General features: G+C 41.7%; 1 protein-coding gene across 18 annotated transcripts in view; it reads left to right on the top strand.

Annotated features, from left to right (window-relative positions):
* The window catches only part of EPB41 (erythrocyte membrane protein band 4.1), a 204,227-nt gene that overhangs the window by 15,008 nt on the left and 164,562 nt on the right, over positions 1–24,657 (top strand). The window contains exon 1 of one of the 18 annotated variants that reach the window (XM_082613577.1): positions 4,479–4,691. The exons of the other annotated variants lie outside the window; for them this stretch is intronic. The gene's annotated coding sequence lies outside the window, so the exon portion shown is untranslated. Of the gene's footprint in view, positions 1–4,478; positions 4,692–24,657 lie in introns of those variants that run through there. 18 annotated transcript variants of the gene reach the window in all.

Consider the following 24,657-nt stretch of genomic DNA (forward strand, 5'->3'; position numbering starts at 1 on the left):
ACGGTCCACTGGGTCCTCTTTTACAATTTCGACTTCCTTCCCTTTTGCCCCTTGTTTCTTGGAGTGTCTTCACAGCAGAAAGGACGTAACTTGCCAACTCCAATATATGGATTTTAATCATGCTTAGCTGTTTTTGCTTTTACTGTGCACAGGGAACTCTTTAAAACAGAGCTTAATGCAATTTTTGTAAGCAAAGTGCATTCTATCAAAGAGGTCAAAACATGCTCTTGTGTTTTCAAATGTGAAAGAGTATTCATTCATGGTATTGTCTTTCATTGCATCTGCTGATTTCTTTTGCTTTTATCTCAAAAAATGACCAGCACAGGCAGCTATGTATGTTATAATTAAAAAATATATGCTGCAGTCAGTGTGTTCTAAAAAATAATCATGGGTATGATTTAGATAAAAGGATATTTGTCAAGTATATAAGAGAGAAAAATGGGGAAAAAAAGGGAAAGAAAAAGAAAAAAGAAATAAAAAGAGAGAAAAATGGGAAATAACCTAAATGTCTAATAACTTTTAGGTTTAATTAAATTATGGTACATCCACTTGAGGGCACTGTGGATGTCATAATATATTGTTAGGAGAAAAAAGTGGGTTCTGAAACAATATGATCTAAAATTTAAAAAAGCATTAGGCTGAACCGTATGCAATTGCTGATACTTGACCATTTTAACCTATAAAATCAGCAATTTCATATGACTTAATATATATAAACAAAAAAGTATATCTGTCAGGAGAGGTACTAGAAGGGAAATCTCCCACCAAAATATTGATGGTAGTTATTTCTGATTGATGGCTTTATGTTGATTAAAAATTTTTTTCTTACTTAACTATATTTTCTGTGAACAATGCAAGCACTGCTACTAAAAATAATCCCCTAGAAAGGTATACCCTGTATAAACAGCAATTTTTCCACCTTGCTATAGCTTGTTTGATTTATCATTTGTGTTTAAAAGGTCTAAAATGACTGCAATTTTATTACCATGGGCCGGATGGAAAGCTCTACTCTTCATGTACTTTTGGTACCAGGATTGTTTTTTATTCAGTAGTGACTGTTCAGAACACTTTGCTGGTGGGCCCAGCTTTTCAAAGCCCTCTTCATCTCTTGCCACTCCCCACAACTGGCAAATGTTTTCCATGAGCCCTACCACTGGGGCTTCAGGCCAGCTGTGTCCCTAATCTGCCCATGTCCCAGATTTGGGAATGGTTCAGACTCCAACTGTTCCCCCACCCCACCCCCGCTTTCTTCCAATCTCATCTTTTCCAGGTCATTGGAGGCCCCATCTACTCTCCCTGGCCTTCCCCCCTGGTCACCACCTAATTTCACCATCTAATTTCACCCTCTTCTGTGCAGCTGGTGTTTGCTTTTTGCTGGAGCTCAGTTTGCAATGGGGAAGGATTAGGACCCTTTCATGTTGTCTTTTTTGTTTTTTTCCCTTAGTGCCCTTGACCGCTCCAGGGGCTGAGAGGCAGCTTGCAGGGCCTGTATTCCCTAGGAAGGAAAAGGAGGGGTGGTGGGGGAGGCAGAGGTGGGCTCAGCTGGCAGGCGGGATAGAGGTGGCCCCTAGAGACCCCATCCTGGGGCTTGGAGCGTGCATGGCACAGCCGCCACCCAGATGTGAGCATGGAGCAGCAGGCAGGGAGGGAGCTGAGTTTCTTCCTAGGAAATTAGCTTCAGAGATGGTGCTTGGGACCTTTACCCTGTACTCAATGGCAGCCTCTGCAGGGTGAGCTGGGGCCGGATGTCTGGTTTGCAGAGGCCTCTTCTGAGAGGGCAGATGGGCACAGGAGTGAGGGTAGTTTCTCTGCCTTTGGATTGGGCATTACTTTTCCTCTCCCCACCTACTATGTGTTGGGCCCTGCTATGCTCAAGGATCTGGCACTTAGCCTAACAGGTGATGGTGTGTACCTAACTAATAACATGTGTGGATAGTACTTTACAGTTTACAAAGCCCTTTCATCTCCAGGCTAAGAATTAAAAGCCAGGACTGGATTTGAAACCTTTAAGATTCTAAAGCCTGTGTCAACAGTTTTGTTGTGGTGTTGCACGGCACTCTGCATTTGAGTGGTTTACATCTGCCTTATGTCTGGCTGTTTTCTGCTGGCCTAAGATCCCCACTTTTTTTTCAGGGTGATGATTATTAAATACTACACACTCCAATGAAGCCTCTTTAAGTACAGTGTGTCATTGCCTAGTACTTCATGGCATAGAGAATATTGGTTTTCATGAATCTGTATTTGCTGGATAACACAGAGATGGTAGTGGTGAGCTGTCTTGTGATTGATCTTCAGGATTTATCCTTCATGGCACCAGATTTCCAGGTCTGATAGGTGAAGGAAGCCTCTGAGGCACAGAGGTGGTAGAGCTAGAGCTCCCGAACCTGAGGACCTGAGGCAGGGGACCAGAATATTCAAGAATATATATGTACAGGTGCTTCACCCCTAGTACACAGAATGACCTTGGCCAAGTCACCTGACCTAACTAAGCCTCAGCTTCCTTATATATAACATGGGGATAACTCATTCACTCGTTCAGCAAATACTTATTGAGTGTGCACTGTTCTGGGAGATGAGCAAGAGGACAAAGTCCCTGCCCTCCTGGAGCTTGCAGTCTAGTGAGTCTAAACTGCAGCAATTTATTGAGAGGGACAAATAAGTAAATATATAGTAGAAAGTCAGGTAGAAGTGCCATGAAACAAAATTAAAGCAGGGCAAGGGTGTGTAAGTGGAGGCTGTTTTAGATAGGGTAGTCAGGTGGTCCTCAAGGGTCTCTTATGATGTTTCAAACAGATAACCATGTAATGTGCTCAGCTCGGTGCTGGCAATTGAGTGCTTACCAAATATATTATTATGTCAGCGAGCCCCACACCTCTCAGTTCATATTTTAGTCTCCAGATAGCAGTAATAATTAACACTTAGGTAGATCTTACTGTGAGCTAGGCACTGTTCTAAGCCCTTTACATATGTATATTTTTTAATTAATTAATTAATTTTTGGCTGCATTGGGTCTTCGTTGCTGCCGTGGGCTTTTCTCTAGTTGTGGCGAGCGGGGGCTACTCTTCGTTGTGGTGTGCGGGTTTCTCATTGCGGTGGCTTCTCTTGTTGCGGAGCACGGGCTCTAGGTACGCGGGCTTCAGTAGTTGTGGCTCATGGGCTCTAGAGAGCAGGTTCAGTAGTTGTGGCACACGGGCTTAGTTGCTCCACGGCATGTGGGAATCTTCCTGGACCAGGGCTTGAACCTGTGTCCCCTGCATGGCCAGGCAGATTCTTAACCACTGCGCCACCAGGGAAGTCCCAGCCCTTTATCTATTTTAACTCATTTAATTTTTACAATAACTCTTATGAGGTAGGAATTGTTATTATCCCCTTTTATGGGTTGGAAACAAGCACAGAGTAGGGCAAACAATTAGGGAGACAGAACTGAACTCAGGTAGTCTGTTTCTAGAGGCTGAACTGAGTTGTGAGGGGGCTGTGATTAGATACGAGGAGATGGTTTAGCTGTCATATACAGGCTCCGATGTCAGATTGCCTGGCTTCTTATCGTGGCAGGTCTAAGCCTCTCTGCTTGGGTTTCTTCATCTCGAAAACTGGAATACCAGAATTATCTTACCTTATAGGGACCATGCTTAAAACAGAGCCTTCTTTCTGCTCGCCTGTTCAGACACCAGCCTGGCAGGGAGTGTGAAGGTCCAAGGGGCCTCTGAAACTAATGAAAGGAAATAACAGCACATCAGGCAATTGTCAGAGCAACCCTAAGTTCAGCTGGAGACCAGACTTCGGAAGCTAAGTTTTCATGATTTTGAGGCAGCCAGGGCAGAATTAGGAGACCCGTAAATGCAGAAGATAGCTGAAATCTTGGCGTGGCCACAACACTCAGCATCCATTTCAGGCCTTACACAGCTGCCCGGAGAGGTGAAGTCTTATCGAATGTCAGGGTTGGAATGGCGCCTAGAGACGTCAAGTTAGTCGATGGGGAAACTGAGGCCCAGAAAAGCTGAATGACTTACCCAAGGTCACTAGGTCCATTTGGGGGACAGTCAGCGTGGGTAGCTCGGGAGCAACTTCCAAACCTCAGACCCTTACCTGGCCCTCCTTGGGGTGGGTGGGGTGGGAAAGGGCGTCACCTTCGTCCAGGGCACTGGCTACGTTCCCCACGTGGGTACCTCAGGGTCCGGGAACGCACGGACCCTAGAGCGGGTTCGACCTGCGCCTGCGCACACGCGGCCAGCCCCTAGCCTTTTCCCCTCTTTTTCCTTCCCCTCCCTGCTACTTGCCGGCCTAGGGGAGGGGGGGAAATGAGAGGAGCCAGAACTTGGCCTCAGCCAATGGGCTGGCGGGCCGCGGGCCCGGCCCACTACTTCCCTGCGGCGCCATCCAATAGAAATTTACTACAATGTTGTGGCGAATAGAGGGGGAGGGGCGCGCGGGGCGGGCTGGCTAAGGGCCGGGCGGGCCTCGCTTCGCTGAGTGAAGGCGGGAGGGCGCGCGCCGGGGCCGCCTGCTCGCTCCCTCACTCGCTCGCTCCCTCCCTCCGCCGGTGGGTTAGTCAGTCAGTCAGTCCGCCCGCCAGCAGCCCGCGGGCCAGCGAGCCGCAGAGGGCCGAGCCTCGGACGCCGGCGCCTCCTTCTGCCATTGTTCGTCTGGCGGCTGCAGAGGCGGGCACGGGAGCCCGGGCCCCGGAGCCAGCGGTGAGGCTAGGCGGCGGCGGCGCGCGAGCGGAGCTGGGGTGGGGGGCTCGGAGCTGTCCCCGAGGGGACGGTCCTGGAGGCCGCAGCGGCGCCGAAGCCTCTTTGTCTCCAGCCCCCCGCAGGCCCGGGCCGGGGGCGCGCGCTCCACGGCCTCCGCACGCCCTCGGCACGCCGGTGGCCGAGGGGCTGGAGCCGGGGACGCGGCCGGCCTGAGGGGAAAGAGGCGGGGGTGGCGCTGGGGGAGCGTTTAAAAGTTAGGCTCGGGGTGCATTTTTGACGAGGGGAAATCGGTACCGTCTGGTCTGTCAGTCACTGTACAGTGGGCAGGAGCCCTGGAAGGAAACCAGATGGGGGCGAGTTGCAGGTTTCGGGCGGCGAAGGTGTGGGGTGCAGCCGCAGAGAGGTTTCTCGGTGAAGAGGTAGCTGGGCGGTCTGGAGAAGTCAGGCGCAATGTGAGGGGTGGAGGGAGCCCTGCAAGGACTTTAAGGCCTTCCCGCCATAGACACCCACATCATTAAGAAAAATTCCCCAAACCCGAGGGCTCCATGCTCTCCCGCTGAGTCTTCCCGGGTCCCAGGGACCAAAGGGTTAAATAGATTCTCTCAGCGTCGTGACCTCCTTTTTCAGTTCGCGCATCTGTCGGCTTGGACGTATTTCCTCCTGCTTGCTGGGCTGCCTTTACCTGTGGAGAGGCTGGATCTAGGCTCGCCCTCCGAGATGCATCCCCAGGCTGTTAGTCCTGGTGGGGGTTTGCCAAAAGAGGTTTTTTCTTCCCAGAAACGGGCATTCTCTTGAGAGAGAAAGTGATCTCACGTGAAACAAATTGCTGACGGATAGGTTTCTGGCCACATGATAGCGACTGTCATCCTGTTGTTTCTCTAACTGTACCCAACCATAAATGCCTAGTCTGTGGAGACTTGCCGTTTTTTGGCATGTATTGCTGATTAGGAGTTAGTTTTTTTTTTTTTTTTTTTTTTTTTAAGAGATGCCGAGCTTTTTTTAGTAGTCTGGGTGATTTCACAGCTGCTATTCTGTTCTTTCTGTTTTTAGGGAAGATTGCAAGAAATGGTTATGTCTCTGTCTTGGATATTATTATAGTGAATTTATACTCTCTTGAGGATATATACTGTACCCAGTGCTGTTGCTCATTATTGTTTTCTATATCTCAGTCTTGGCAGTATTTTTTACCGTTTAAATCAAATATATTTATATATATGCTATAGATATTATAAATATCTATATAATTCTTATCTCAATTTTGTTGTGTAGCATTAACTCTTACTTTTTGTGGAAACTTGATGTACTCTTCATTTTCCTTTTCTGTAAGTTGGAAGAAACATAATAAGTTCTTTGCCAGCTGACCAATTTTGGTTTTATAAAATAGTTTCTTGGGGTGTTATTAATATAATCCATATGGAGTACATAGCAGAATATATGGCACACAATAAGCACTCAATAAATGACAGATTAAAAATAATTGATATAATGCCTGAACATCAGATTGCCTTGGTATCAAGGTGCTAATTCAGAGTGCCTTCTACAGGAAGGTTATAATTAAGGTAAAGATAGGCGTTATTCGTATCCCTGGGGAAACTGGAGTGCGGTATATCTTTGCCACTATTAAAAGTGAACTTACCTGCAGCAGCATGCTAACCTTCTGATTCCTCTTTCTTCTAGTAACAAAACTACACTTTTTTTCCTTGTATAATTGGATTCAGGCTTACAAATAAATGATTTTGATCTTTAGGCCGCACCGAAATTCTTCCAACATTTATACCAGTGTTTTATAACCAAATATCTTTTAGCTAAGTCCTTGCACAATGTGGTCCCAATCTACCTTTCTACCTTTATTCTCTTTATTACTTGTATTTTCCAACCAAAAAGAACTGCTCAGTAATAACCCATGCTTTCCCATCTCTGTACCTTTGGCCATGAGGTTCCATCTATACTTGTCATATATATTCCTTCTGATAGTTTTGAGTTCTCTTAAAAATGTCCTATATTAGTAATTTGAAGTGTGGGGAAAATTTCCCTATGTGAAAGGACCTTGATGGAATTTTTTATTTTGTTATGAGTTTTCTTTGAATGGCCAGCCAGTTGAATTTTTTTTTTTTTTTTAATAGAAGAATTTATTTCCTGCCTTTGGACAGAGAAGGGAGATCTTTATGTTTACCGCTTCTTCTTCTTCTTTTTTTTTTTTTTTTTTTTTTTTTGCGGTACGCGGGCCTCTCACTGTTGCGGCCTCTCCCGCTGCGGAGTACAGGCTCCGGACGTGCAGGCTCCGCGGCCATGGCTCACGGGCCCAGCTGCTCCGCGGCATGTGGGATCTTCCCGGACCGGGGCACGAACCCGCGTCCCCTGCATCGGCAGGCGGACTGTCAACCACTGCGCCACCAGGGGAGCCCCCAGCCAGTTGAATTTTAACTGGTGTTAGTTAAAAGGATTTAGGTCCTAAGTGCCCCATCAATGTGTGTAGCCCTTAGTGGTAGATGATGGCTGATGGTAGATTAAGAAAACCGCTTAGGCTTCCATTCTACTCAGAGCTAAGAACTCTACGAGTTGACAAGTTTAACACTTGGAAACTCTGGCTGTCAACAAATAGACTAAACTAATAGAAGAAAGTTTGACATTTTAGGTGGATTTCTGCTTGCGTTCTACATCTCTTCTCTTTCTTGGTGGTCTAAGGGTCAACGTGTCCTTAATGTTGGTTAAACACTCAAATCATATTTATTGTATCCAAGTATTAGATATGGTAAACAAGCCTATGTTTTATTTAATTTTATTTTTTGGTCGCGCCTCAAGGCATGTGGGATCTTAGTTCCCTGGCCAGGGATGGAACCGGCGCCCCCTGCATTGGAAGCTCAGCGGCTTAACTACTGGACCACCAGGGAACCCCCAAGCCTATGTTTTAAAGTAGGCTCATCCTCAATATAATATATAAAATAACGTGATGTGATACTTTATATAATAGTAAGAGAATAGTACACAAATCTTTCTCTTTTCATTTTAGAAGTACTTGTATCCTTTCTTTTTCTCTTAAGAAACATTTCTAAGCTAATATCTAAATTAACAAATGATTTTAAAAGATTTCTGTCTCCTCTGAAAAAAAATGGTTGTGGCATTTTGTTGAGATATAACCTATGTATTTTTCCTGTTATTCTCTTTTGTCAGGTTTGTGCCTCACATTTAAAATTCACCAGTGTGATGTTTTCTTGTATGCAGCTTGAGTTTAAAAATTTTGGAAACTACAAAGCCAGCCTTCCATTTTATTCCTTAGTTTATGGTCTTAATTTTAAACAGATTCATTTTATGGGAGATAGTGTGCTTACAATGCTATTTGGTTTCCTTCCTCCTGCTCCTAAGAAGGCTTCAGAGTTAAGCTTGTCAGAAGCGTTGCCTAAAAGTCACAGGATTCTTGAATCCTCTGCAGGTACTTTGGTATGCTTATCAGTAGGTTGTGATTTAAAATCTGCAGTCTGTGATTTGTGATGTGAGTTATAGGGCTTGCTTATATTGTTTTCTGAATGTCCAAATCTAATTTAATATTGGTGATCTGATTTTATAACTTTAGAATATCAGTGGCTGTCAGGGGCTAAATGTGGTTCTGAAATCAATAAGAGCGTATATTTAGGTCACAATCTGTTTCCTTGTTATCTAAGAAGCAGGTCAGTGCAGGTGCTGCCAGTGTACTTTTCCAAGAGTCTCATCAAATTCGTGATTGGTCACATGTATATTCAAATGCAGATTCATTGCTACCTCTAAAGGACTTGTTTTTTCCCCAACTGCTTGAGCGTAGAATCACCTTATTTTATTTGTGAGCTAAACAATAATAATTCTAACATCTTTTTTCTTATGAACAACTTTGCTTTTCTTCTGTGAATAAAGGCTCCAAAGATTAAACTTTTAAAAACTATTAACAGAGGCCTCTGAATTGATCAGTTACAGGTCTTATTTATGCAGAGAATCTAGAATTATTGGAAGGTAGCCGATTCATTGCATTTGTAATAGCTTTTAGTTAGAGAAGAGCCAGATTCCAAATATATATATGTCAATTTTTGTTATTTAAGTTTGTTGGTATGCCACTGGTAGCTTACTTTGTGTCCTTTTTATGAGTGGGTTCATGGTGTGCTCAGTAAAGTGTGGTGTAACAAATACTCTGGTGTACACACTGGGTTAGATTAGTATTTATTTATTTTTTTAATAAATTTATTTAAGTAATTTATTGTTTGGCTGCACTGGGTCTTCGTTGCTGTGCGCGGGCCTTCTCTAGTTGCGGCAAGCGGGGGCTACTCTTCGTTGTGGTGCACGGGCTTCTCATTGCGGTGGCTTCTCTAATTGCAGAGCACGGGCTCTAGGTGCACGGGCTAATTCTAGATTATAGTTGACCCTTAATGCAGGGGTTAGGGGTGCTGACCCTCCGTGCAGTTGAAAATCCATGTGTAACTTATAGTTGGCCCTTCATATATGTGGTTCTTCCATGTATGTGGTTCTGCGTCTGAGGATTCAACCAACCTTGGATGGTGTAGTGCGGTAGTGTTTACTATTGAAAAAAATCTGTGTATAAATGAACCTGCGCAGTTCAAACCCCTGTTATTCAAGGGTCAACTGTATTATCTAATAATATTATCTATTAATAGGGACAGGAATACATCAATTTCTTTTTGGAAATAGGTGGAAATAATAAGATAAAATTAAATAGGGTATAATATATACTCCTGTAGTTAATTGTGATTTATAAATGCGATCTGCCTGCTCCTTGTGTCTACCATCCTCTATAAAAATCCAGATAAACTTTTTGGTAGGCCCTTTATATGGCTGAATTGTAACACTGGACCCAACATAGACTGAGATTTAGTTACTTTCTACGTAATATTCACTCAGACACTTTAATATTATATTTTGATAGCATTAAACCATTATAAAGTTACTGAGTGAGCAACTCTGTGATTTAACAACATTTAAGCATGGGATTATTTTGAATGGGTTAAATTTCAGCCTGTGACTCACAACAAGTGTAACAGAAATGTACACTTTTGGTAATTTATGAATATGTAGTACTATGCCAAGGTTCAGTTATGATTGCTATTTAACTATTAGTTAATGCTTACATAAATTCAGTAACCCTATTAGAATCATTTTAACACAATGGGATCTTAACAGTATGTCTTTGAGTACATCATCTTATAAAGAAATGCTATTTTAATTTATATGTCAGGCGTGTTTTTTTTTTATAAAGACTTCTTATCTTTAAAAAATTTTTTTTTATTTTTTATTTTTTCAAATTTATTTATTTTATTTATTTATTTTTGGCTGTGCTGGGCCTTCGTCACTGCACACGGGCCCTCCCTAGTTGCGGTGAGCGGGAGCTACTCTTTGTTGTGATGTGTGGACCTCTCACCGCTGCAGCCTCTCTTGTTGCGGAGCACAGGCTCTAGGCACATGGGCCCCAGCAGCTGTGGCGTGCGGGCTCAGCAGTTGCAGCTCGTGGGCTCCAGAGTGCAGGCTCAGCAGTTGTGGCACACGGGCTTATTTGCTCCGTGGCACGTGGGATCTTCCCGGACCAGGGATCGAACCCGTGTCCCCTACATTGGCAGGTGGACTCCCAACCACTGTGCCACCAGGGAAGCCCAGGCATGTATTTCAATGAACCAGTTTGAAATTCTACATATATTCAAGTGAAAAGTGTTTCACCTTGATAATATACTTGGTACAGATTTTTGAAATTCATTTATACTGCTGGTTTTGACCATATGGACACAGGCAGACCTGTCAAGAGCTTTAAGGATTGAAGCCCTCAAATTTTACCTGCCAGCCGTTTCATCATGCAGTAGGGACACATGGAAGACAGTTTAAAGTGAAGGCTCTTTTTTTTATTGCTGCCACCCACTTGTACTTTCTTGCCCTTTTATCATTTTTAATGATTCAGAAAATCGACACTGTTGCTAACTTACTACCTGCAGTGTTCTGCGAATCTTGATGGTATTATATAATTATATAAGCCATTTGCGTGGTGTCATATGATGTTGTATATATTATGTCCTCCCACACATGTGTCTTTAGAGTAATTTCTTTCCATCTGGTGTTGGAAATGAGCTCTTTGTGAAGTTATTTTTAAATCTTTAAGCTTTCTGGCATCCTCAACACTTGAAGTAACACAATTGATTTTGAAGGCAAGAAAACCCACATAGTATATTTAGTGGGTTTTTTTTTCCAGTGAAAATGTGAATAGTATTTTATTTTAAAAATCATATCCTGTGTTCCAAATAGGCAAAACATGTGCTTTATGTTTAGATTGTTTCCAGATAATTTTGTTAGTAGGAAATAATCAGTCAGTTGTTGCCAAGTAGATAAAGTAAAGGAGAAATAGTTAAGGGAAAGGATGCCAAGAATAAGAGAACTGTTGGAAGAAAGATGTTTCAGAGATATTTTATTCTCTGAAGGTTTATTGGAATCCTCATCTGAACTCTTGCAGCATTTATTTGTTTCATACCAAATTTGTCACATGTTGCTTTATATTGCACATGAAACTGGTGTTTCCCAATAAGGTTGTCAGCTTCTGGAGGGCAGAGAGTCAATATCGTGTCTTTCATTGTCCTCCCCATCCCCCCAAACACAGATATTGCTTAGTACCGTAGCTAGATACGTAACATAGACATGTAGAATTGTAGTGAGAATGTGAATTCCAGGATAATTAAGATTAAAACCTGGTTATAATTCTGACTGCTTCTGATTGCCTCTGTGTGTGTGTATCATATTTTCTTGGAAAGTAAGTTGCAGACAATCTACTCCTAAAATACTTAAGTGTCTCCTAAGAATAAAGAGATTATTCTATGTTAGTCACAATACCATTATCATACATAAGAAAATTAACAATATTTACATAATAACAACGAATATCCAGTCTATATTTTAAAAAGATTGATGTCATCTACTCAAAAAGATTCATCCAATAATTTCTTTTCTCCAGATGCTATTTTTGTTGACTTCTCTTTGCTAGTTGTATTATCTCTAACATGACTGTTAGTGAACACTGGTTAACAAGAAATGTTTAATAGTTAATGTACTCCCTTTGGTGTTTCATAAGATTGAAAAGACTAGCATTGGGGTGAATGATTGCATAATGATCAGAGCATCATATTTAAATAAATATCTTAAAGAATATATCAGGTTTCCAAAGGGCATCGTGTTTTTGTTTTTTTTTTAGATTTTTATTATGTGTACTGTGGTAGGCAGCCTTTAAGATGGCTCCAGTGATTCCTGCCTCATGGTTTTCATGCCTTTGTGTAATCTCTTCCCTTTGAGTGTGCCCTGGACCCAGTGACTTCTTTTTTTTTAAAATTAATTAATTAATTAATTAATTTTTAGCTGCCTTGGGTCTTTGTTGCCGCCCGCAGGCTTTCTCTAGTTGTGGCGAGTGGGGGCTACTCTTCGTTGCGGTGCACAGGCTTCGCACTGCGGTGGCTTCTCTTGTTGCGGAGCACGGGCTCTAGGCTCACGGGCTTCAGTAGTTGTGGCACATGGGCTCAGTAGTTGTGGCTTGTGGGCTCTAGAGCGCAGGCTCAGTAGTTGTGGTGCATGGGCTTAGTTGCTCCGCGGCATGTGGGGTCTTCCCGGACCAGGGATTTGAACCCGTGTCCCCTGCATTGGCAGGTGGATTCTTTTTTTTTTTTTTTTTTTTTTTCCGTACGCGGGCCTCTCACTGTTGTGGCCTCTCCCATTGCGGAGCACAGGCTCCGGACGCGCAGGCTCAGCGGCCATGGCTCACGGGCCCAGCCGCTCCGCGGCATATGGGATCCTCCCAGACCGGGGCACGAACCCGCATCCCCTGCATCGGCAGGCGGACTCTCAACCACTGCGCCACCAGGGAGGCCCGGCAGGTGGATTCTTAACCTCTGGGCCACCAGGGAGCTCCACCAGTGACTTAACTTCTAATGAATAGAATACAGCACAAGTGGTGGGATGTCACTTCCAAGATTGGGTTACAAAAGGCTGTGGTTTCTGTCTTGGGCACTCTCATCTTGGGCACTCTCTGGCCCTCTTCCTGTCACTCGGATCACCAGCTGCTATAACCTAGGAACATTCAGGCAGTCTATGGAGAGGCCCACGTGGTGAGAAACCAAGTGTGTCTGTTAGTAACTACTATGAAGGTGAGCTTGGAAGCAGATTCTTCAGGCAGAGTTGAGCTTTGAGAGGAGTGTAAACCTGGTTGATAACTTGACTGCAACTTCATGAGAGACCTTGAGCTAAAGGCACCGAGCTAAGCCATGTTCGAATTCTTGACCCACAGAAACTGAGATAATAAATGTTTGTTGTTTTAAGCCACCAAGTTCTGGAGGTAATTTGTTGTATGACAATAGACAACTAATACACCTACCATTTATTAATTTAATAAATATTTATTGATCATCTACTATTCACCAGGCCCTGTCCTAAGTGCTTTGGGACATAACAGTGAAAAAAGTAGATTAGAAATGTCTGTTCTTGTGGAGTTTACATTTTAGTGGGAGAGGACAAATAATAAAGTATACAAATCAGGGATAAAATATATAAGATTTTAATGAGGATCAGGGAAAACAAGATAAGGGGACAAAGAGTGAGGGAAGTGGGGTGGATATTTTCAGTAGAATGGTCAGAAACAACCTCTCTGGTAAGGTGACTTTTGAGCAGAGTCCTGAATGGTATCTGGAGAAGAGCATTCCAGGCGGAACAACATGTGCAAAGGTTAAGCGTGTTTGGTGTGTTTGAGAAACATTGAGTAAGCCAGCATGGCAGGGTCAAGATGATCTACGGAAAAATGTTAGGAGTTGAATTCAGAGAGGTTACAGGTGGGAGGAGCAGTTCACGTGGTGCCTTGTTGGCTATGCTACAGACTTTGCTTTTTTTTTTTTTTTTTTGAGGTACGCGGGCCTCTCACTGTTGTGGCCTCTCCCGCTGCGGAGCACAGGCTCTGGACGCACAGGCCCAGCGGCCATGGCTCACGGGCCCAGCCGCTCCGCGGCATGTGGGATCCTCCAGGACCGGGGCATGAATCCGTGTCCCCTGCATCGGCAGGTGCACTCTCAACCACTGCGCCACCAGGGAAGCCCCAGACTTTGCATTTTTTTTTCTGGGATGGGAATTCTTGAGAGGATTTTAGCAGAGGTATGGCATGATCATTTAAATAATACATACTAATTGATTATCCACAATAAGCAGGACCTTGTGTATATATGTGGTCACAAAAATGTAGAAGACATGACCCCTGTCCTAAGGAAGTTTAGTGATCTAGTATTAGAAATCACTGGGCATGCACCAAAAACTTAGGAATAGAGGCGCCGTGTTGGAATGGCACATAGTTATAGGAAGAGCACAGAGTATGTATGACCTGGGTTAAAGTTCTGGCTCTTCTACTTGGTTTAACACATTTCAGCCACAATTTACTGGGTGGTATTATATACCTGGTAAAATAGTAATGCTACTGTTTATTGATGACTTATTATGATCCACAGTCTGGGCTGTGTGCTTTGTAGGGATGACATAGGTGTTGAAGAGTGTGAGCTCCAGGGCTAGAATGCCTGGTTTTAAATTCTCGTTATGTCACTCTTTAGTTGGTGGTGACCTTGGGCAAATTACTTCTGTACCTCACTTTACTCATTGTGTAACATGTGGATGATAAAAAATACTTACCTTTTAAGGTTGTTATGATGAAAAATGAGTTAATATATGCAAGGTATTTAGAACAGTGTCTGGCACCAGATAAATGTTAGCCATTATTTTTACCTTTAAGCCTCACTACAGCCCTATGAAGTAGGTGTGAGTCATCCCATTTTACATTTTAAGTAGCAGGTTAAAAATTAAGTAACTTGTTCAAAGTTGTACAACTAGCAAGTGAAAATTGACCTCAAAGCCGAATTCTTTACTGCTGCACCTTTACTTAGGACAACCATGAACATGTTAGGAAGGAGAGATGCAGGCCTTCTGTCAGAGATAATGATTTCTTAATGATTGTGATCTTGTGAAAGTACTTTTCTATGCCTCAGTTTTCTATAAAATCAGGATAATACCCACATTACACAGAATACATAATAATAACAAAGAAAAACAAACCTTGCAGTGTGCCCGCCATCCACAGATAATCAGCAAATGTTAGTTCCCTTTTACCTATGATAAAATATGACCTTGTGAAAATGGGGACAAATAATCTTTGGTTAAGGAGAAGAATTTTTGTATCTTGATCCATACCTTTTTTCTACTTAAATTGGTCATCTATGTTTCTATATTATTATTATGTATAAATAAATATAGCTCTATAGAAATGTATATGGTTTTGTCTGCCTTTGGATTTGATTCAGACTTACACTGTAACATTTTTAAGCCTGTGTGTTAGTATTCTGAAGACACGTTTCACAGCAGCTCTGGCTTCAGAGCTTCATTTCCGGGTTGGTAGGACACGATCATGTGGTTGATGTCCCCATTGTTGCTTTTATCTTTTTCGGCAGATGTGAAAGTAAACATACAAGGTTGAAAAACAGGAAGGGGTTTGGCTGCTGTTCGTTGGGAGGGTAGTTTTGCAGGGGAATTTGTACATAAGCCACCTGAAATCTGAAGTGCCTTGACTCTTCCTGACTTTTAGCAGATACAAAAAGATACTATATCTTATTGTCATAGAGTAAATAAAAAAGCAGATGATTTTGCAGTTTAATGAATTTGTGAATTTGCATATATTTCTGTGTTGAAACATGTTGGAGAAGTGAGATAGTGTGTTCCTTTTTTTGTTTGAAACAGAGAACTGATGTGTGACTTCATAGTCACCCACATTCTGGGTTCTTGTTACCTGGGGAATACTTCTTCAATAAGGAAATGTAGAGCTTTTTGTTATTGTTGGGTATCTGTATCATTACGCTTGAACTTCAGAAGCCAAAACTTAAGATAGCATTTTTCTACTTGGCTCTTGTCTTTGTTTCTGAGGAAAGGGATGAACACGTATGAAATGTTAGCTATATAGCAGGTACTGCTCTTCGTATATGCTAACTAAGTGCATATATTAAATTTAAATATTTCCATCTTTGACATTCAATCCACAATGAGTTGTTTTTATTGATTTGGAGAAATCCCTCCCTCTTTCCCTTCTCCTTCTCCTTCCCTTTCCTTCCCTCCCTCCCTTTCTTTCTTCCTCCTCCTTCTCTTAAATGATTCTCTCTCATACTTTTGCTGAACAGTTTTCTATTAACAGTATTTGGAGGCAGTGTGATGTAGCAGCGAGTAACAGTATGGATTTTGGAATCAGATAGTCCTGGGTTTACAGTAAGGTTGTTTTTGGTAGGAAGGTTGTTTTGCTTTCTATCTTAATAAATAAAAGCCAGGATCCTCCAGAGTTGGCTTTAGGAGGAGATTCTGCACATGGAGTAGGATAATTGGAACTCCCAGCAAGGACTTTTGTTCCCAAAGATTCAGCTTTCCCTGGGGGAATCCCTTGCTGACCTCAGGGAGTGTTGCCTTCCTTTAATTTTCTGTCCCAGAGGTGAGTCTTCTCTTAATACTCCTTTAGTACACAGCTGAGACCAGGCTGGAACATTTAGTACTTTACTAAAGGCTAGGAGATACAAAAGGAAAATAAGCTGAGAGTTACTAGGATGCTTCTATATAATGTGGCTCACAAGATAAAACTCTTCTTTAATTGGTGGTCTTCTTTTGGGATGGCTCCCCTCTTAATTGCAACACACATGTCTGCCTTCCAGTGGCAGAAGCCATTTCCACTAAGGCTTCTACCTGGGAGTGCCTACAGCATATACAGATTGCCCTAAACCCAGAGGAGAAGGCCAAGAAAAAAAAGAGTTTCTCTGTTTTGCCAGCCTTTGGTTATATTTGAGGGAGGAGCCACTTCTTGCTTGTGATCAACACCAGGTCTATACAGCCTTTAAGGGAAACCACCGTTACTCATAGAATATCTAATTAGCATTCACAGAAAAAAACAAACAGAGGGGTTTGGAGGTAGGGGTGGGAGGGGGGGCTTCCTTTTAACCATTTACCCCAGATTATATAATCTCTGATTATAACTCAGTAATTTGGCACAAAATAGCTCTCAATAAATATTCCCTCCCCATTTTTTGATTCTTAACCCCATTTGATACCTAAGGAGCTGTCCTTTAAGTTTGTTGAATTTTATCTCAGAGTTTTGCTTGAAGAGATCCTAGTCCTTAATCAGGTCCAAAGCTGGGCTGAGGACAGTGGTGATAAACATCACTTGGTGTGATCAAGATGGAACACCTGGTGCTCTGAGCAGTCTAAGTTTAATGTTAAAAGAAGTGTCCTTTGTATCACAGACTATTAATTCCAGAAGGGGATATAGACTTGGCTATTGCTACAAGGTTCCTGGCTTGTTTTAAGATAGAAAGAGTATAATAGAGTCAAAGACCTTTGGAGTCACAGACCTGGTTTAGAATCCTGGCTCTGATACTGTTTAGCTGTATGTATTTGGGCAAGTTACTTATCCTCCTTGTTTCTCAGTTTCTTTATTTGTTAAATTTATGTAACATTTGACATGACATTACTACCTTTTAGAACAGCTGAAAAGACTAGAAATAATATGTAATATGTTTAATGTAGTGCCAGCACACAGTGGACAATTAATGAATAGGAAATAATTATTATTATTATTTTAAATGACATTTCTTTAAAATCCATCTTCTCTGATTTATACATATTCTGACCTTGGCTTTTTTTTTGACAACTTTATTGAGATATAATTAATTAACAATTTTCTCATTTAAAGTATACAATTCAGTGTTTTCTAGTATGTGCAGGCATCATCTCAATCTAATTTTAGAATATTTTTGTCCCCTCAAAAAGAACCCCCGTACCCATTAGCAGTCAATCCCCATTCCCCACCCTGCAATCCCAGCACTAGGCAACCACTAACTATCAATACTTCGTGTCTCTATAGATTTGCCTGTTCTGGATATTTCATATAAATGGAATCATTCAGTATGTGGCCTTTTGTGATTGGCATCTTTCAATTAGCATTTTCAGGGTTTGTCCATGTGGCGGTGTATCAATAGCTCATATCTTTTTATTGCTGAGTAAGATTCCATTATATGGCTATACTACATTTTATTTATCCATTCATCAGCTGATGGACATTTGGGTTGCTTTCACTTTTTGACTATTATGAATAATGCTGCTGTGAACATTCACGCACAAGTTTTTGTGTGAACATATTTTTTCATTTTTCCTGAGTATGTACATAGGAGTGGAATTGCCAGGTCATATGGTAACTCTGTGTTAACATTCTGAGGAACTGTCATTGGCTGGTTTTAATCATGTTTTTCCTCTTTGATTGCATGGTCTTCTGTTTTCTGTCAGCCATCTTCACTGTTAGTTACCAACAGCTTACTGAATTATTTATTTATTTGGCTGCATTGGGTCTCTGTTGCTGCGCATGGGCTTTTCTCTAATTGTGGCGAGTGGGGGCAAGTCTTTGTGTGGTGCTCGGACTTCTCATTGCGGTGGCCTCTCTTGTTGCAGAGCACTGGCTCCAAGCACGTGGGCTTCCGTAGTTGCGGCACGCAGGCTCAGTAATTGTGGCTCGTGGGCTTTGGAACGCAGGCTCAGTAGTTGTTTCTCATGGGCCCAGTTGCTCCGCGGCATGTGGGATCTTCCCATACCAGGGCTCGAACCCATGTCCCCTGCATTGGCAGGCAGATTCTTAACCACTGTCCCACCAGGGAAGTCCATGAATTATTATTATTTTAAAAAATTATTTATTTATTTATTTATTTATTTATATTTGGCTGTGTTGGGTCTTTGTTGCTGTGCATGGGCTTTCTCTAGTTGTGGCAGGCTAGGGCTACTCTTCCTTGCGGTGCGTGGGCTTCTCATTGCAGTGGCTTCTCTTGTTGTGGAGCACGGGCTCTAGGCACACGGGCTTCAGTAGGTGTGGCACGTGGGCTCAGTAGTTGTGGCTCACGGGCTCTAGAGCACAGGCTCAGTAGTTGTGGCGCACGGGCTTAGTTGCTCCGCGGCATGTGGGACCTTCCCAGACCAGGGCTTGAACCCGTGTCTCGTGCATTGGCAGGTGGATTCTTAACCACTTCTCCATCAGGGAAGCCCCCATGAATTATTTTTGATTATGTTCTTACTGTTTAGATGTATCCCATCTTGCTTAAATAATGTCATTGCAAATGAATCTGTTTTTATATAGATGATACCACCTATCCATGAAATGTGCTTTTCTATTTCATCACCTTTTTTTACCTGTTATCTTTCTCTCTGGCTGAATATAGTTTTACAAATAAAAGTTCTAAATAAAATTCTACTGAAATTTGATCCATACTTGGTTTACTATACCTGGTTATGAATAGTACACAAGATCTGTGATAGGAGGAGAGATCTTTTCCCTTTAAATTTTATTTTATTTATTTTTGGCCGCGTTGGGTCTTTATTGCGCACGGGCTTTCTCTAGTTGCAGCGAGTGGGGCTTACTCTTTGTTGTGGTGCACGGGCTTCTCACTGCGGTGGCTTCTCTTGTTGCGGAGCACGGGCTCTAGGTGCGAGGGCTTCATTAGTTGTGGCATGCGGGCTCAGTAGTTGTGGCTCGTGGGGTCTAGAGCACAGGCTTAGTAGTTGTGGTGCACAGGCTTAGTTGCTCCGCGGCTTGTGGGGTCTTCCCGGACCAGGGCTCCAACCCATGTCCCCTGTATTGGCAGGCGGATTCTTAATCACTGCGCCACCAGGGAAGTCCCGCTAAACTTTAAAATAACCAAATGATTTCTCATTTAGATATCTCTTCTACTTTATTTTAAATTATCTAGAAAAGCAGATATAACAAATGATAGGTCATTGATTCTTATCAGAGACAATTTTCTATGTGAAAAATGTGACCAAGATAGACTGGTTTTACTTTAGTGTATGAAAAGTAACCCTTTACACATTGAGAAACTCTTTGCCTTTTTCTCTGTATTTCATCTTCTATTTTTCTAAGATTTTATCTATTCTTAGAAATTCTACTACTACCTGAAGCAGTTGACTCTAAGATCTACATTTTCCAATCTTGACACCCATATTCCATTTCTGTCTTTTCACTGTCTATGGATAACTCCTTTTGGGTATTTTATGTCATCACCTCTCTTCACCATTCATCTATCCAGTATTTTATTCTTTGCTAGTCACTGTACGAGAAATCAGGATTTCAGAGATGAACAAGGCACAGTTCCTACCCTCAAAGAAACTACCAGTAAAAGTGGGAATAGCTCTGTAAGGAGATATGCACAGGATATTATGGGACTACAGAGAAGGAAAACCAAGGAAGAAAAGAAAATTCTACTAGGGACAAGGGAGTAGCCGAGGGAAAGCCTTCCAACAAGTGACTCTGAGTAAATTCTTGAAGGACACATGAGAATTAGCCAGTCCAATTGGAAAGGAGTGTGTGTGAAGAGTTTTTCAGATAGAGGGAACTGTAAATGCAAAGGCATAAAAAGGAGAAACAAGTTAGGAGAACTTTGAGTAATTTCTGCCTTAGAGTACGTCATGTGGAGAGAGATGTAGTGAGAAATCAGATCATGAAGAATCATGGATGCCATTATTAAGGGATTTAAACTTTGTTCTGAAGCATATGGTGAGCCATGAGCTGATTATATTATTGAAAGATTATTCTGGTGGCTCTGTGGAGGATGAATGGGAGAGGACTGAAACTGGAGGCAGGAAGAAGAAATAAAAGGCTGCTATGTTAAACCAGAACAAAGATTACTGGGGCCTGAACCTAGACAGTGACAGTGGAAGGGATAAGATAAGTTAAGAGATATTTAGGAGTTAGGTTAAATTTCATTTGAAGATGCATTGACTGTGTGAAGCAAGGCCGACACCCAGGTTTTTTGTTTGTAGGACAGGGCTTATGATTAGGTTTGCTTGTTACATAACCTTAGTGTTCTGCACTTCTCTGTAATACTCAGTACCATTGTAATTTCTTGTTTAATTTCTACCTTCCCTGCTAGACTATAAGACTCTGAAGGCAAGAACCATATCTGTGTTACTGATTTTCAAATACTTAGTGACCAGTTTACTGCCTGCCATACTGTGTGAATGGATGAATGAGGAAGTAAATGGTGCTGCCATTGACCAGTACAGGTTAAATGTAGGATGAGGAATATGTTTAAGGGAGGAATGGGTAAGGGAGATATTCAGCAGACATTTCTAAGGCCAGCCTCATTTTTCCAGTCCTGTCTTTGCTGTTTCATTGTTTTTTTGTTGTTGGTTTTTTATACTAGCAACAGTAATTTTCCCTTCCCCAGACTTGAAACCGTGGTTTAATATTTTTCTTCTTTATATCCTTCACCCATCATATTCTCTTTGTCATCAAGTTCTCTTATCTTTCATTTTAATATGTCTTGGATTTGTCCTTTCACTTGCATTTTTGCTGACAAAGCACTAACTCAGACCAAGGCTAAATTGTGTTAACCTTTTTTTATATGTAACCTTTTATTTTGGAACCGTTTTATTTTATTTTAAATTTTATTTATTTACTTTTTGGCTGCATTGGGTCTTCATTGCAGCACATAGGCTTTCTCTAGTTGCCATGAGTGGGGGCTACTCTTCGTTGTGGTGCACGGGCTTCTCATTGTGGTGGCTTCTCTTGTTGCGGACCATGGGCTCTAGGCGCGTGGGCTTCAGTAGTTGTGGCACACAGGCTCTAGAGTGCAGGCTCAGTAGTTGTGGTGCACGGGCTTAGTTGCTCCGAAGCATGTGGGATCTTCCTGGACCAGGGATCAAACCTGTGTCCCCTGCATTGGCAGGCGGATTCTTAACCAGTGCGCCACCAGGGAAGTTCCTATTTTGGAACAGTTTTAGATTTATAAGATTACTGCAAAGATTGTACAGAGTGTTCCTGTATACCCCACACCCAGTTTCCCGTAGTATTAATATCTTATGTTAGTATGGTACGTATGTTAAAATTATTTAACCATATTGATACATTATTATTAAAGTCCATACATTTTTTTAAGCAAATTTTTATTTATTTTTTAGTTTTGGCCATGCTGCGAGGCTTGTGGGATCTTAGTTCCCCGAACAGGGATTGAACCCGGGCCCTTGGCAGCGAGAGCACAGAGTCCTAACCACTGGACTGCCAGGGAATTCCCAAGTCCATACTTTATGCGTTCAGATTTCCTCAGTTTTTTCTAATGTCCTTCTTTCTGTTCTAGGATCTCATCCAAGATACACATTACCTTTAGGAGCAGTGTCTCCTTAGGCTTCTCTTGGTTGTGGCAGTTTCTCCAACTTTCCTTATTTTTGATGGTCTTGACTGTTCTGAGGATTACTGGTCAGCTATTTTGTAGAATGTACCTCAAATGGGATTTGTTAGATGTTTTTCCCATGATTTGGATAACAGGGTTTTGGGAGGAAACCACAAAGGTAAAGTGCTATTCTCATTATATCCTAACAAGGGTACATACTATCAATATGATTTATCACTGTTGATATTGACCTTGCTCTTGACTTGAGGTAGTTTGTCATCTTTCTCCACTGTAAAATTTCTCTTTTTCCCCCGTCCTTTCCATACTGTACTCTTTGAAAGGAAGTCAGTATGCACAGCCCTCACTTAAGGAGTGGAGCGTTATGCTCCACTTCCTTGGGGACAAAGTATCTACCTCAATTATTTGGAATTCTGCACCAGGGATTTATCTGTTCTCCATTTATTTATTCAACCATTTATTTATGGGTATTTATATATATTTTAGATTATAATTCAATGCTACTTTATTTTGTTGTTCAAATTGTTCCAGCTTTGGCCATTGGGAGCTCTTTTAATTGGCCTCTAGGTTCCTTAGACGTACCCTTATCTGTGTATGTGTGTGTGTGTGTGTGTGTGTGTGTGTGTGTGTGTTAACACTTTCTTACTTTCTGGCACTACAGGATGTTCCATGCTTATTTTGTATAATTACTGTCCCAGTCCTGGAATCAGTTATTTCTCTAGGGAACCCTGTTCCTTTTATTGGAGAATGGTATTAGAAACCAAGACCTGTGCATTAACTACCTAGTTGATCTTCTTGCACTTGGTCTTTTTCCTTTCCAGTTCATCCTGCCATATTTTTCTTCCTTAAGTAGAACTTCCATTGAGTAGGTGATTTATCTCCTTAAGAGTTATTATAGCTCTCTACTGCTGATCTGATCAGACACTATCTTTAGCTTAGCTTTCTTGGCCTCACCTAATTTACTTTTCTCATTTGTTTAAGGGTTTATCTCTCATTTCCTTCTTGTGCTGTTCTGACCTTAGCATGATTTGCCCTTTCTTCTCTAACATTCCAAGTGTAATTCACACTTTCCTTATTCTTATCTTTGTGTGTTTTGGGTTTTTGAATTATTGGACTTGCATGTTTATTGTACTTGGTAATTAATAGTCAAAATTAGAAATCAAATACAGAAGAGACTCCAGAAATCATTTGGCCATCTTCTCATTTAGAGATAAGGAAATCTGGCCCCTAAATCTGGAGTGAGTGACTTGACCAATTCATGGCAGGGACAGAATTTGGTCCTTGGCTTTATCTCACTTTGTACAGTATCCTTTTCCTCATATGCAAATACTCCCCCAATATCCCTTTTAAAAAATGTGAGATATAATTTATATACCATAAAATTTACCATTTAAATATGTGCAGTTCAGTGGGTTTTCATATATTTACCATCATTATTATTTAATTCCAGAACATTTTCATTACCCTAATAAGAAACCTCTTACGCATTAGCAGTCACTCCCTGTTTCTCCCTACCCCTGGACTTTGGCAACCACTATACTTCTGTAGATTTGCATATTATGGACATTTCATGTAAATGGAATCCTATAATATGTGGCCATTTGTGTTAGGCTTCTTTTACCTAGCATAATGTTTTCAAAGTTCACCCATGTGGTAGCATGTGTCAGCATCTTTTTTATTTTTACCCTTTTTATTGATGAATAATATTCCACCATATGGGTGTACCACATTTTGTTTATCCATTCATTAGTTGATGGATACTGTATTGTTTGTACTTTTGGACTATTATGAATAATGCTGCTATGAACGTTGATGTAAAGTTTTTGTTTGAATATCTGTTTTCAATTCTCTTGTGTATATACCTAGGAATGGAATTGCTGGGTCATATGATAATTCTGTGTTTAACTTTTTGAGGAATTGCCACACTGTTTTCCATAGTGGCTGTACCATTTTATATTTCTACAAGCATTGTATGAGGTTACTGACTTCTCAGCATCTTTACCAACACTTGTTATTTTTCCTTTTGTTAAAAAAAAAATTAAAGCTATTCTAGTGAGTGTGAAATGGTATCTTATTGTGTTTTTGAGTTGCAGTTCCCTCATGACTAATGATGTTGAATATTCTATGTGCTTATTGACTATCTGTATATCCTCTCTGGTGAAATGTCTACTCAAGTCCTTTGACTATTTTTTTAAAAAGTTAATTAATTTATTATTTATTTTTGGTTGCATTGGGTCTTCGTTGCTGTGCGTGGGCTTTCTCTAGTTGTGGCGAGTGGGGGCTGCTCTTCCTTGCGGTGCGCGGGCTTCTCATTGTGGTGGCTTCTCTTGTTGTGGAGCATGGGCTCTAGGTATGTGGGCTTCAGTAGTTGTGGCACACAGGCTCAGTAGTTGTGGCTTGCGGGCTCTAGAGCACAGGCTCAGTAATTGTGGTGCACGGTCTTAGTTGCTCTGCGGCATGTGGGATCTGCCTGGACCAGGGCTCGAACCCGTGTCCTCTGCACTGGCAGGTGGATTCTTAACCACTGTGCCAGCAGGGAAGCCCCGGGAAGCCCCTCCTTTGACTATTTTTAAATTGAGTTATTTGTCTTTTTATTGTTGAGCTGTAAGAGTTCTTTATGTATTCTTAAGACTAAACTCTCATCAAATATATGATTTGCAAGTATTTTCTCCCCTTCTGGGGTTATCGTTTCTCTTTCTTGATGATGTCCTTGGAAGCACAAACATTTTAAATTTTGATGA

This window comes from Mesoplodon mirus (genome assembly GCF_964341445.2).
Source record: "Mesoplodon mirus genome assembly, chromosome: 3".
Lineage (NCBI taxonomy): Eukaryota > Metazoa > Chordata > Mammalia > Artiodactyla > Ziphiidae > Mesoplodon > Mesoplodon mirus.